Here is a 16395-nt window from a genome sequence, read left to right on the forward strand (position 1 = left end):
TGCGGTCTATTTTTGAGTTCACCCGCAATCTATCCTATCTGAATTTCAAGATTTCGGATAGACGTCGCTTGATTCTAAAGCACTGATTCATTCTTCTCAATATACTGCTTCAGCAAGCTCTCTAAGGATGAAGATTGTGGTGCTTGTGAATTGCTGGCTTGGTTATGCGTTTGACTGTTTGCTCGCGGGAAAAATCATGGTGGCCCTTTCTTTTGCACCATAGGTTGATAGCTTTGTTGTTGATTTTTCTACGCGAAATTGAGGTGGTTTCTCCACTCGGGGTTTTACATATCAGAGTAAGGGTTATTCTTTATGAAGCATATTGACTGCGGATTCCTTGGGCATTCTTCAATCGGATGTGCTTCTCCACAGATGACACAACCCGTGGTCGTTTGAGTAATTGCGTTGACCTGCCCTTTTTGCATTCCCATGCTATTGATTGCGATGCCTTGTATCAAACTCATCATCACGTTCATTTGGGTTTGTAGGGATGCGATGGCCCCATTATTTGCGTCACTATCTTTGATCCTCAATCTTTGATCGCTTTCTCTCCATTCTTCATGATTTTTAGAAATGCGATCAAATATATTCTTGGCCTCATCGTAAGTTTTATCAAGCAAACCACCAGTTGTTGCTGCATTGGCAGCCGTCTGTGGTGCAGGGTTCAAACCGTGATAAAATATTTCCATTTGAAGACAGTCAGGTAAGCCATTGTGCGGGCAATCTCGTACCAGTTTCTTAAACCTCGCCCAGGCATCACTGAGCGATTCGTCAATTTCCTGTTCAAAATTCGTAATTAACTTCCTTCTTTTTGCGTTCTCTGTTGGAGGGGAAGTATTTTTTTTATGAACTTTTCCACTACTTGTTCCCACGATGTTATCTCCCCTGATTCGAGAGAATAAGCCCATTTCCTTGCTTGATCGTATAAGGAAAATGGGAACAACGTTAGTCGAACCTCCTCAGCAGAGATATTTAGGAACACAAAAGTATTGCAGATTTCAATAAAACTCTAGAGATGGGCGTGCGGATCCTCACCACGCCTTCCACCAAACTGTCCGACTGTTTGAATCATCTACAACATAACCGGTTTCATTTCAAACCTCGATCCGTCTAGAGCTGGCCTCAGGATTCCTGGGGAGAAATCATATAGGTTGGGCGACGCATAGTCCTAAATGGGTCTATTGTGGTCATTCGCCAAGAGGATGTGGTTGGTCATTATATTATTTGCGTTTGCGGCCCTCTCTTCCGGTTGTTCCGCCATTCTTAGAGTTCTATCTTGTTATTGTTGGCGGTTGTTTCTCAATCTTCATCGGAATGTTCTTTCAATCTCTGGGTCGTAATTCGCCAGAGATTGAAAGCTGCAAAGAAAATCAAAAAAATTATTGTTAGCACAATGTATTGTTGTAGTCCCTAGCAACGGCGCCAAAAACTTGATGCGTGTTTAATGCGATGAAATCATGGTGTAGAATGCGATGGTGTAATATGCGTTGTGCATGCAAGTTTTCTCAGTAAGATCCAAGTATAAATCCTACTGAGTTGCTTGGTAAGCTCAGGGTCAAACACAGGGACTAAGGAAACACTATGCGATGGTAATTTTTTATTACTTTGTGGTAATGAATAAATCAATGCGATGGTTGGTGTGTTGTTTAAAGTATAAAGTTTATGTAGTGGAATTGAGAAAATAGTTAATAATACGGAAGATGTAATGAGTATGCGGGGAACAGGTTGAGAAGGGATTTAGCTAACACTTCTTAAGATTGCGTTCATGTTATGCGATCATGCTACATACATACAACATGAAGTCACTCTCAATGCAAATGTTACGGCTTCTAGTTTTAGAACGCATGCGATGTATGCAACGATGTCTATAGGACTTACATCTAAGCTTCTATTCTTGTCTATGTGATGATGAATGGCACACACATACACAAGACGATCGCATACTATCATAACCTATCTCTAGGGTGTATGCGATGCATGTTGGCAAACAGAGCTTATCTCTAAGTCTCTATCTCTTGCTTATGTAGATCTAATCTTGCTTTCTCAAGTCTAGATTCTAACCTAGCTCTCTCAAGTCTTAGGTTCTTTCTTTAGACTCTCTCTCGAGTAGCTCTAAAGGGGTGATGGACGCAACATAAGATAAGATGATCGCATGCAATGAAGATCCTAGGTCATGTTAGCTAAGTACTTCTTAACCCATTCAAAAGTTTAGTTACTTATACGTATTGTATAGAGAGTGAACAAATGTAGAAATGCAAGTTCCATTCTATATATGAAATCGAAATACAGAATGATAATGTGAAATAAAGATAAAGAACCTGGTAGCAATTTCTTGCTTCCTAAGGCTTTTATACTGTTCTTCTCTACTCTGCTCAAAAGATATTCTTGCTCTCGCAAGAGTCGACCCTTTCTCTGTTTTCCACGATCCCTGACACTCTCTCGAGCTGACCAGGACGATCTTCCAGCATCTTTTCTCTTCTCTCGCTTCCGCCTACTAAGTATAAGGAACTAATAACAAAGACTAACTTTCTTCTATACAGCTCAGTTGGAATGAAAAATCGAACTCCTTCAATGAAGGTGGCCTTCGGTATTTATCGGGCTTCAAGGTGAAGAACTTTTTCTCTCAAATGATTACACTGATGGGATGTCATTAATTCTTTATCTGATGCGCTGAATAATTGTCAACGAAAAGTTGAGTGTACTTGCTACAGTGTCGTTAACGTCTTATCAACTTAATTCGGAATCGACCATCATCAGCTTTTTATCCCATCGTGATTTATTAAGCTTTCACCTTGATGCGACGGCTTTATGCGGCCACCTTCTTGAGTAAATTTTCACGGACACAAACGATCACATAGCCTTGCAGTCGCAATCTCTTAATGTGCTCGGACGTTAATTTCTTTGGATCACAAATTTGTCTTGCGCCAACACATTTTCTGCACAAAATACATAAGTTAACTGTTTTTAATGCAATGGACGCATGCAATCACAATGTTATAAACTTAATGCTTTTGGACACAATTTCATATATTTTTACCATCGCAATCCTTCATTGTTTTACAACTTTGCGCTGTAATAACGTGCATTTCTGCCCGTTATCAATCAACACTAAAAATCCTCGCTAACCCTAAATCATGAATCATGTGTTATATTACATCAAAATGTCTATTTTGTAGTTGTCGTAGGAGTCGATCGCATGCGTTGATCCCAAACCATCGCATACGAAGATCTCGATTAAGAAAAGTTGATCGCATGCGTTGTTGCAATTACAGAGTGATAACCGTGATAGAAGAATGATCACAAATAGTGGGTGCAATGTGTTGATCCTTCAAAAGAAACGATCACGAACACATACCTCGGGAGTATCAAAAAGATAAGATCATGATGACATTCTCACCTACCGCGTCAGTAATGGCAATAATTCAGAGCAGGATTATCAAAGCTGTCAGCGTTTGAACTCTATAAATAGAGCCTTGGAGCCCAAGATCAAGGTATCCAGGACTTTTACCTTGGGCGGATTCCTGTGATAATAGACGAGAGCATGAGCAAGAAATTCTTTGAGAGTTCTTCACTTCCATAACTTCCTCTGATTGGCGACTGAAGCTTCGCCGGAGATAGATCTCGAGAGGGACTACTCCACCGCCCATCCATTGTACCACCAGCAGCCTTGACACACATCTGATGGAAGCAAGAGATTGCCTACATCTAGCCAACCATCTCTCTTCTCACCTCTGTATTGTATTACATTTTGGCTTAAGATATTAATACATTTTGTAATCAATGCATCTCTTTAGTTCCTTCAATATCATTTGCATCACATTTTTCTACTCCATCTTTTACTCTCACCGCCATGAGTTAATTATAGATTGCAAAATTTATCGCATACTCAATCATGCGGCATAGAGATATGACGCATGTAGCAAGTCACCGAGAGGTTGCGTTGCGTGAGTATAGTGAGTCAATCCTGTTTACTTAGTACGAGGCTATCCAATGCTTGTCTATGAGTGGAGTACCAATAAATAATTGCCCGAGAGGGTAAGTAGTGGAACTCACTAAGCAAAGTAAGCAGTGTTCCTAGAGATAGGAATAACCTTATGCTCAACGCAACCATGCGTTATAGAGATATAAAGCATGTAGCTGATCATCGAAAGGTGTGTGATGCGCGAGTGTGGCGAGATGAGATTATCCTAGCGACCAAACTTAAGGACTTGGTGAAATCTCCTCCCCAACCCTAATTCTCCATACATCTTATTACGCGTTAACAGTTGTCGCATCTCTATCGATTCTCATAGTCAAACTTCAATTGTTCAGTCTATTTAGCTAGGAGTAGGAGTAGCATATAGTTAATCAACCTCTTTCTTTTTATTTTTATTCTCCGCCTATTACTTTACAATCATCTTTTAGTTGCAAACCCCTGTGTTCAACCTTGGATCATCCCGAGAAACTTGTGATCTCATTATACTTGGCGAGAGAGCAAGAAAACTTGTGACAGAAATGCATGATCATCACATACCCAATTAACGCATGCTCTTTAGACCATTGCATGATCATCGCATGATCATCAACACATATCAATTCATGTAAACAAATATTTTCCCAACAAAGCCAACATTTAATATCTTAATTTTTCCACAATTACTCTTATTCCAAAAGGCTCAAAGTGTTGAAATTCACCAAAACTTACTAAAGTTAAACCAAAATAATGTTATCCAAAGTACTAAGGTCATTATTTGCTGGTACAGATAAGCATCCCTGATAGAGAAGGCCATTATCTGCGGATACAGAGAACTCACCACCCTATCCTGACTCCACCTTGCGAACTTTATCAACCAGGTAAGGATCATTCTGTTGAGCATCAATAATTCTCCACCTCAAGGTCGGTTGTACCGACAACTGCGCCAACTATGCAGTGACTTCCCCCATTATTATTGCAATCTTAGCCCGTTCAAGGTCCTTGTATAGATGAATATATCTGGTAACCAGGACTGCTGAATGGACTACCTTCTTACTTAGAGCGTGCCACTATATTTTCCTTTCCTTGTGGTACATGAAGGAACTGTGAAGTTTCATAGTGGAAGTGGGGATCGACCAATTTTTATTTTTAAAGAACATACACTTATGCATTAACTAGAAAAAATACAGCATGGTTTATAGTAGAGGAAGAAGAGTGCTTACCCTTGCAGCCGAAGATCTTCACGAAACCCTCAAACCGATTACGAACAATTCGTGGAAACACGAATACCAATGATGACACCACCAATCATAACCTTCTGTATTCTCTTTTGTGTAGAGAATTTTTAGGAGATGTGGGCTATGAGTTTTGGGAGAAGGATGAAAAATTTGAGAGAGAATTTTTTAGGGAAGAACACTGACTCAAGAAAAAAAAACCATATGTATTTTGTGTTTTTGGTTAGGGAGAAGAAAATCCCCAACCACTTCTCATGACACATTCAAAATTTGAGAAAATCATGGGAAGGAGTTATTCCTCTAATTAAATTTTAAAAGTATTTTAAATTTAATTAAAATAATATAAATTATATAATAACATATATTATACTATATGTTATATCGAATATAACATATAATCTATAATTTATATTATATCAAATAAAACATAACATATGATTTGAAATTCTCTCATTAAACCTATGGTATTTAATATGAATCAAATTCATATTAAATTTAACTTATAGTATTTACATGAATCCAATTCATATAATTAACTTTTTAATCATATTCAAATATTTATTTTCTCTCAAATAAACTTCATATTACAATGTATCAAATACTTTATTCTAATTATATCACATATTATTAATTCAAATTAATTATATCAAGTATAATTAATTCCAACAATTAATTTTGAACAATTCAAATTAATCCAAAATTAATTCTCAATAATCTTGAGCTATAGAGGTGATCTTATGGACTTGTGGATTGAAGCTTCAATGGTACTTGAATAATTAATTAAACTCCTTTAATTAAATTATTCAAGATCCATTAACTGTCAGTCACTCCACTAAAGATCGACAGTTGCACTTTTTATATTACAGATATACTTTTGTGTCCATTGGATATGACCAATCGACGGTGCGATAACCCTTCACAAATTGCTCGTAAGTACACTGGGCCAAAATTACCGTTTTGTCCCTATAGTTGCATCTAATTTCTTAAGTACCACTAATCCCTCTAGTGAACAATAAGTCATAGTCCAACTATGACCAAACCCCTCTCGGCCCAAGAGAGGGTTAAAGGAACCATTAAAGATCCTTGAACGAAACATGGGATCAGACCCAAACCCAAAAATTATAGAACATAAGTTTTACAGCAATGCAACATACTTTAAAATAGAGATTACATAATAGAAAAAGGGTTTAAGAAACCTTACCCTTGAAGAACCATTCTTCACAAGATTCCTTCTCTGAATCTTATCACGTACAATCTCGAACTCTCTAATTGTCAATGAGGACACCACCACAAATATTACCTCTGTATTCTCTGGGTGAGAATCTAGGAGTTTTATGGGTTTTAGCTATTTTGGAAGAGAGGAATTTTGAGAGTGATGAGAGGAAGAGATGAGATTTTGATTGTCTCAGAACTTTTCTGTGGATCTATATCCTTTTTTGAATCCACACCAGGAAAAAGAAAATGAATCTCTCTCCCCTACCCCACTATCACATATTAGAGAGAAAATAGGGGTCTCCCTCCTAAAATGATTTTTAAAATAAAATAAAATTTATTTATTTATTTTCATAAATAAAATTAATATATACATATATTTATATGATAACTACCTTATCATATAATATATATTAAACTATATGTTATATCAAAAATAACACATAACTTATAGTTTTTATATTGTATCAAATCCAATATAACCTATAGTTTCTATTCTATCACCAAGGACATTTAATATAAATCCCATTTATATTAAATTTAATTATGTGAATCAAATTCATATAATTAATATTTGAATCATATTCAAATATTTATTTCCTCTTAAATAAACTTTATATTATAATGTATCAAAATACATTGTAGTAATTATATCATATATAATTAGAATAAATTAATTATATCATATATATTACTTCCATCAACTAATTTGAACAATTCAAACTAATCCAAAAATTGATTCTCATTAATTCTCGTTGAGCTACAGAGGGGACCTCATGGACCTGTAGCTTGAAGCTCTAAAGATACGTGAATAGTTAATTAAACTCCTTTAATTAAATTATTCACCATTCATTAACTATCGAGCACTCCACTAAAAACCGACAGCTACACTCTTCGCACTACAGATATATTTTTGTGTCCATTGGATATAACCAGTCAACAGTACAATGACCCTTCACAAATTTCTTGTAAGTATAGTTGGGCCAAAATTACCGTTTTGCTCGTGTAGTTACATCTCACTCCTTAAGTACCATTGATCCCTCTAATGAAGAATAAATCATAGTCCAACTATGATCAAACCCCTTTCGAGCCAAGATAGGGTGAGGCGCCACATTGTTCAAGTCCTGAAATCAGCCCTTAAGGGAGTAATTTATCTACTTACCCCGACGTTGGGGAATGAGTGAATTCCTTCTTGTATAGTTGTGTTCCCAACTCCCCAATCAGACGAACCCCCAAAATGGTAGGCTTGTTGAGTCAGCGATTTGGCCACTCTCAATTATATAAATCAAAGGACTGCTCTCATAGGAAAGAGTTCACAACTCATTTAGGATTCAGGTCATGTTACCTATGGTCATCCTAGTGAAATATAAGTCTCTATTATGAACGATGTTATATAATGAGACTAAACATTGCGTGGTCCGATCTTATACAAACTTCTTTGTATAGAATATCTCCGCTCACATGTCTCCACATGAATGATTAGGATAAGATCATTTGTAGTACTTTACAACAATTGTAACATCTACAAAGCGGACCATATTCGTAGTGTCACCATGATAAAGTATCCAGCCTTATCCATCTATTACAGACCATTTAGGTTATCACTTAAACATGATCCAGCTGTATGTCTCTACATACATGTTTAAGCTACATAAGATAATTTTGGATGTTAATTTATTGGTTTTGTGGGTTAATGCTACTAAATATCGAATAAAACATCTCATATTTTATTAAATAAATAAAATATTTGTACATTACAATTACAAACTACAGGACCCAGGAGATTCAAAGCATCAACCCTAACAGTAAAGAATCTCACAATCATAATCCTTCACTAACTCTAACCACCTACCCTGTCTCATGTTTAACTCATTTTGAGTAAAGAAGTATTTTAAACTCTTATAGTCGGTGAAAATCTGTATCTTCTCTCCATATAAGTAATGCCTGCAGATCTTTAAGGCAAAAACTATTGCTGCCAATTCCAAATCATTTGTAGGATAGTTCCATTCATGGTTCTTCAATTGACGAGAGGCATAAGCAACTACCTTACCCTACTGCATCAACACGCTCCCCAATCCTTTCTTGGAGGCATCATTGTAAATAACAAAACCGCCCGTTCCATCTGGTACTGTAAGAACTGGAGTAGTAACCAACTTCTGTTTAAAGGTCTAAAATCTATCTTCACAAGCCTTACTCCAAACAAAGAAAGCTCCCTTTCTAGTCAACTAAGTCAAGGGAGGGGTTATGCAGGAAAAATCCTTCACAAATCATCGATAGTAGCCTGCTAACCCCAGGAAACTGCTCACTTCACTGACTGTGGTTGGACGAGGCCGACTTATAACTGCTTCAATCTTTGCGGGGTCAACAGATACTCCTTCCCTTGACATCATATGTCCTAGAAAGGACACATGCCTCAACGAAAAGTCACATTTAGAAAACTTAGCATATAACTTATTCGCTCTCAAAGTCTCCAAAAACTTCCGTAAATGCACTTCTTATTTTGCCTCTGTCTTAAAGCAAACAAAGATATCATTTATGAAAACTATCACAAAAGTGTCAAGGAATTTCTTGAACACCATATACATCAGGTCCATAAATACTGCATGAGCATTCGTCAAACTAAATAACATTACGATGAATTTATAATTCCCATACCTCGAACGAAAAGCTATCTTGGGTATATCACTGTTCTTTATCTTCAACTGATGGTAACTTGACCGAATATCAATCTTGGAGAACATTGTAGCTCCCTACAACTGGTCGAACAAGTCATCAATCATGGGAAATGGATACTTATTTTTTTATAGTCACTCTATTCAACTCCCCGTAGTTAATGCAAATACGCCATGATCCATCTTTCTTTTTTCACAAATAACACTGGTGTACCCCAAAGTGATACACTAGGGCGTATGAAACCCTTATCCAACAACTCTTGCAACTGAATCTTGAGCTCCTTCAATTATGTTGAAGTCATTCTGTATGGAGCTTTCGAGATAAGAGTTGTGCTCGGCTCCAAATCGATAGCAAAATCTATCTCCCGATGTGGCGGCAAACCTGGGAGATTTTTTGGAAAAAAAATCGAAATGGGGGTCTCTTTCTACGCAAGCGTGAACAAGGGAGAGGGGTGGAAAAATTAGAAAAGTTCTAAAAAAAAATTTTAAAAGCACAAATACCAAAACTTCAAGTTCAAACATCAATACTAAAAGTTTTAAAACATAAAATTCTGAAAACATGAGTCGAAGCATATAATTGGTCTCAGTGGCTTGATCACGAATTCCGTTTATCATTCGCCGACGTGTTCTTACCTTTACTTGATAAGAAAAATGAGTATAAAATACTCAGTAAGTAACCCCACTACTGGGGTTAGGCTAACCATTTATGTCCTCTAGATGCAACTCTTTAGTGGGACATTCATTAACCTCTACTTTCCAAGGGATGACAATCTAGTGGATAGTTGAACCTGTCCTACCGTAAGTAAGATGTACTCACAAAACTCGTGTGAATCTCGAAGGAAACATAAACCTCTGGCGAAATCCCGAAGGAGATCATCACCTCTGGTGAATCTCAAAGGAAACATGAATCTTTGGTGAATCCTGAAGGAAACACAAACCTCTGGTGAAATCTCGAAGAAAATCACCACGTGAATCCAAAGGAAATACAAACTTCTGGTGAATCCCGAAAGAAACACAAACCTCTAGTGAAATCCCGATGGAGATCACCATCTCTGGTAGGTATCTAATTACAAGCAGGGGTAACTATCACTATCATAAATAAATGCATCATAAAATAAAGTCCCGTGACCACACAAATACATATCATCATGCTCAATATTCTTCTAACAAATCATAAAAAAAAAAAAATAATAATAATAATAATAATTCATGTTTGCACTCATAAAATGCTTCAAAACATCATTAAGATAAGCTTATTTAATTATTCTTAAATTATAGCCTAGCATAAGGGGGTTCCAGTAGTAAGCCTCAAAATCTGGTCACAAATTTTATCCAAGTAATTAATCTCCCTAAAACCTTTGGAAAAACTGGAATCAACGCCAAAATTGTGGCTTGGTCCAAAATCAGTTCCAAAACCAAATTTGATTGACCAATCTGAACATCAATTAAAACCAATATTTAATAGCTTAATTTTTCCACAACTACTCTTAATCCAAAAGGCCCAAAGTGTGAAATTCACCAAAACTTGCCACAGTTGAACCAAAATAATGTTACCCAAGATGTGGCTTGAAATCCAAAATCACTTGCAATCTTCCAAATCAACAAAACACAAAGCCAGGTAGCTGAACCCGAATCTGCTGGACAATGACTAATGACACCAACACATGATGAGTATTAACAAATTGAAACCAAAACTTAATGGGTAACAAAGATCTTTAAGAAAAACCATGGAAACTCACATAAAGAAACCCAATCTTACACAAATCTTGAAATTCCAGCGAGAGCAAGACAATGGTAGCAGCGATGTCAAGGAATAGGCTGGGCAACAACAACTCGACGGTCGACACTGGCGGTTGACAGCGGCAAAAGAGACATGTCGGGATGACAACGTCTATGACTAGCTCACGAACGACGACAAGGACGTCCGACGGTGGTTGGGCTTCGGCGGAGGTGTTGGTGTGGCGGTTGGTCACTGGATGAAGCAGCGAGAAGAAAAACGGTGACCAGGGCTTCTTTGTGACATGTAAAAAAAAATCGAGGGGGGAGGTCTCCTTCTCCCCAAGTGTGAACGAGGGAGAAAGAAAATTGAATTTTTTTTTTTATTTATTTTTTCCTTCTTTCACTTACACTCCCAAAATACAAATATATATAACAACTTTACACCTCAGTCCCTTTCCTTTTCCAATTCCAAAAGGAATAACCAGATATATAGTAGTAATAATACTATCATTTGAAAAAATAGCAAAATGTGGGATCCTTTTGAATTATAGCAAAACGCATGAATGTCATATGAGTCCAATTTTCTGAAATCCTAAAATACCCTCATCGTCCCTTTTAATTGTAGTGTAATTAATTCGATATCTTTATTAATGAGACTGTAATTAAATGCTCAACTATATAACCTATCAGACTTTCAATGTCAACTAAGATCATCATTTCAAGTGGATAATTTGCCATAAGTCTTGCAATTTAATAGTTGTTTTGAATTTTTGAATCTTGTACCTCAACTAATTTTCAAATCTTGTTTTGAAATTTAAAATATCATATTATATTAATTATCCTAACTGAGATTTTTTATTTTTATTATACTTTCAATTAATCTTAATCAAGATTTACGGGTTTACAATTATTTTGAACATTATATTTATTATCCTCTTGTTTCAAACATAAAATATTAGAATAGAACACACATCCCTAGCTTTTTTCATCTTTGTACTGAATGCTTTCATGTTATGGTTGTTCATAATTAAAAGTTTTGTTGAATGGTAAGTGTGATGAAAACAACCATTATCATGACTTCCGATATATTGAAGTTTATGTTGCTTCGAACACATATTTTTCAATTTTCATCTTCTTTTACTGATTTTGTTTCTTGTTCTCAATCGACAACAAGTCTACTTTGGAGGCTTGACTTAATGATCAAATCCACTGGTGCATAGATAAAAGGTTTGACTTAATCGCAACCAAGAATTCAAGTCGCAAAGTCTCTTCTTTCCAAAGTGATTCCTATTGAGCCATTGTGAAAAAGTAGGCTAAGCATATGAACAGTGTTGGTATTAACCAGTTTGCCTTAGGGATCTTAAATCTACCTTGACAGATTCGATCAAAGAAGGATGTATCATCATCGAATGTTTTTTGATTCTCTTCTATTCACGAGATCTCCACAATGGACATCAACACCACGTCACAATTGGTTAGTAATTTCAATTGATGATTTTTAATTGGGATTTTCATATCCAATCTATATCGGTTTCTTTCTTCATGAATGTAATTATTTAGATAAAATTTTGATCATTCCAACCCTCACTTTGTAAACTGATATTTTGGGTTTGGAACAAGAAAAAGTATTGTTATAGAATTTTCGGTAAGTTCAAAAGGGATTTAGATGGTTTGGTTTATTGATTTTCAATTGTAATGTATTTGCTTTTAAGTTTATTGTATTTGTTGAGTATATTTAGGAGACTAATTACAATGTGTATGTAGGTCACGTAAATATCTCATTGGAAGTATAGCCTCAAAAACTTTCAAAACACCTTTTATGACTACAAAACTCTCATTTGAATTAACTAAAATTTTTCCTTTGCACGTTTCCTTTATCATACATCTTTATTTTCAAAAGGCATGTCGGATGGAGCAAGGGATGAAGGCAGAATTCAAATCAGAGGTGTCGCCACTGTTGGTGGAGGACCGATTTTGGAGAGGAAAATGACGGCATCACCACTGTTGGTGGAGGACCGATTTTGGAGAGGAAAATGACGGCAACTTCGTTGGAGAAGAGATCGATACGATGCTCAGAGCATGGCCAACCGATAATCTCTAGATGTTTGTTTTAATTACATTGTAATTACAAATATTTTCTTAATAAGTCAATTTCAATCTCATTTGTATTGCTAGGGGCAGTTTAGACTTTTATAAATTTGTTTATTTTTATTTTTAATTCGTTTTGCCAATTTTACAAATGAAATGTTGATTTGCTATTTTTACAAATACAGAGTTAAAATCCATCATTTTTCTTGTTAGCCCATTCCAAAATCTAAAGCCTTTTTGGATTTTAAATTCCAAATCTTTTTGGGAAACAAATTTTACGTCAATTATCTCAATTCAATCAATTTAATTTTTAATGGTCTTCCCCAAATTATAAAAATAATCCCGATCTCCCAATTTTAATTCAATTTTCCAAATCAAACTAAAATTGAAATAAGTTGACACAAATCCCAAATTCTCCTTAAACTTAAATTCAAATTCCAAAATTCTTCACAGAGTAAAATTTTAAAAAAAATGAATTATCCTTTCACAATAATTCGATTCAACGTCCAAAATTCAAAATAGTTCTCAAATAGTACAAAATAACTGAATTACATGAAAATTTGGGATGTTACATTAGTTTTTAAATTTTGACTTAATTTTTTAAATCATGAATGAAATATAGACATAAAAAAAAAATTTGAATGTGAAAGTAATGTCTATAAACTTAATTTTCTAAAACAAAAACTACAAATAAAATAGTTAGGAAACGAGTGAAACTCAAGTACAACTTTTATAAATATGTTTCGGATGGAATAATAATGAAAATAAAAACGCATTTTGCTGCGTTTGATCATAACAAACCATTGGTTTAACAAGTTTTATCGTATATTTAACATGCACAACAGTTAATTTATATTATTCAATCATATTATTTTTTTCATATTAAAATCTTCATAATTAAATATCAATTGTTTTTCTTGAAAAAAATCAACTTATTCTTTTAAACTTCGTAGATGAGTCGACTAAATCTTTCAACTAATAAATAATTATCAATTAAAATCTCAAAATTGTCTCAATTTACAAATTTGATGAGTGCGTTAATTAAATTGAGGATGTTTGTGTGAAAGCTATTGTTTTATATTTGATATTTAATAACCAGTAAAAATACGAGTTATTATAATTCTTTATTTAGAATAATTAGAAAAATTCAGGAAAAAGTACATTAACTTGAAATGAAAATTATTAAATAGATAAACTTTATGTTCAAGCATTTACAAAACTCATTATCTTGAAAATTAATAAAATCTAACATCTTTGAATGCAGTATTTTTATGAAAAGAAGTAAAGATCAGCTAAGGAAATAAAAGCTACAACCGTGGACGCATAAAGAGAACAGATCAACTTCAATCTTGCACGCGAAGAACCATGTGCTGAGTAGAAACATGAAGAAAGGAAAACGACGAACGCATAAGCGGTAAAATCAAAGTGCAAGTTGGTAGCTGATTTGAGGCACCCATGATAGAACCAATGAATCTGTGACGTGAGGATTCAGCATAGCAGGACATGAAATTAAATGAAAGGTGTAAAATCACCATTAGAAAGAAGATGAGAACCTTCCTTTTGACACATATAAATAGCCCAAAGAGCTTCATCTCAAGTGTGGAACCTTTTGACAAGAAACTGGGTGAAGCTCTACCAAACATTCCCTCAAACCACCATTATCATCCAACCTCTCAAGCTTCTCTTTGAGGGAATCTGAGTGAGAACTTAGTCTTCTTCTCTGAGAAATTAGAGAGCACCACCAACATCCATTGCAACCACCTTGAAGCAACCACCATCGAAGCTAAAAGGGGCAGGAGATTGCATCCGGTGACTTGACACTTCCATCTCCCCACTTTACTCTATTTTCTTTTTATTTGTAATTTGTATTAAGATCTAGAGATTGAGAAACTCTATATTTATTAATATAAATATGATTTCCATTATCTCTCATCTTCCATACTTCTGGTTCTTTCCATCATGAGCAACTAAATTTCTAATGAAGTGAGAAGATTAAATTGAGATTTTCACAAGCTTTTCATGTTAAAGTTCATCTTGTTTAGTGTGTACTTAATCTATTGCTTGAATCCATCTGATAAATCGGTTTAAGTATAAATAGCTAACTACTCTAGAGATAAGTGACTATGGAACTCATTAAGCAAGGAAATAAGTAGCTTTAGAGATAAAATTAACATTTTGTCATATAATTTACTTAAGCATGCGTCCTATAGATAGGGTATATATGGCATGAAACACTGAGAAGTGAGTTCTTCATTTTATGGAGAATGTTAGTAAACCTTCACAATACTACCTTATCAACTGATTTTAACCCTTTCAACACATGTTGCTTTATTTGTGATTGCATCTCCATCACCAACACCATCATTCCACACATCATCATCATCACACACCACTCGACGCATACTATCCATATAATTCATCCTTTAGTCTTGTTTCGCCTCACAATTAGTCTAGACGTATGATACTTAGAAAGTACTATGAAAGTCAGTCAACCGATCTTAATTAAGTTATATCAAGTCTCTCTGTTTGACCTTGGTACTCACAAGGAAACTCTAGTTAAACTTACACTTAGATTTAATTAGAAAAAATTTGTATTCACATAGATAATTCAACTCATTAATTTTACCCGAGTACGACATAAAGTAAATCAATATTCTCATACGCAACAATATTATGAAATAATGAAAAAAAAATGGTTAAATGCATGTAGTTTGGGTTGTTAATCTTTTTAAATTAATATAAAATTAGAAACCCCAAATTAAAACAAGTTGTGAAATGCAATCTTAAAATTGAAAAATTGATGTCTATGGAATGCTAGTGTGGCTCCAAAAATAAAAGCAAAGATGAGCCATGCTAGGAATGATATATATAGCCATCACTACTGCAAAAGTCCCTCCATGGTTAAAGTATTTCTCTGCCTACTCAAAGTGTAGTGTTGTTAATGTCATACACATTCTAATAATTTATTTAGTAAAGTTATCAATTTATTTTAGTTACACGTATCTTTCTTATAGTGTAGCTTTACACCTCGAGTTGGCCAACAAGTATTCGTCTCCCCCCTACATAGCAATCTTTTGGACTCACACCCATCACATCAGTAATAACTTTTCGAATCGTTTAGATCACTGGATATCGTTTCATGGATATGAATATTAAATGTTTGAGTTTTAAATGTCTATGATAATTAATCTACGTATTTGGATATCCAATCTTTTACATAAAAACCAGAACTAAATAACTATTTAGTTAAATATAAGAGAACAAGTAATGTATTCATAATTAAATTTTAATTAATTAATATATTTTTATATTGATTAATTATTTAATAACTTAAAAATTAATAAATATTTTTTAATTAAACATTATTTAAATTATTTTATTTAATTAATTAAAACATAACAAATAAATATTAATAATTCATAACAAAATTTTATATTAAATAGTTAACCTGACATAAAATATTAATGGTAAATGTGTTCTTTGAAATTTATTAAGTCTAAATACTATGTTTTTATTT

The 16395-nt window shown here is 34.5% G+C and overlaps 1 non-coding gene across 1 annotated transcript; it reads left to right on the forward strand.

The window, feature by feature from the left end:
* The first annotated feature begins 705 nt into the window (after positions 1-705).
* On the forward strand, positions 706-812 carry LOC120070413 (small nucleolar RNA R71). The gene has a single exon (XR_005479905.1). It is a non-coding gene; the product is annotated as a small nucleolar RNA R71 (small nucleolar RNA).
* The last annotated feature ends 15583 nt before the right edge of the window (positions 813-16395 follow it).

The sequence above is a fragment of the Benincasa hispida genome, chromosome 1 (genome assembly GCF_027475165.1).
Source record: "Benincasa hispida cultivar pf3 chromosome 1, pf3_genome.v1.1, whole genome shotgun sequence".
Lineage (NCBI taxonomy): Eukaryota > Viridiplantae > Streptophyta > Magnoliopsida > Cucurbitales > Cucurbitaceae > Benincasa > Benincasa hispida.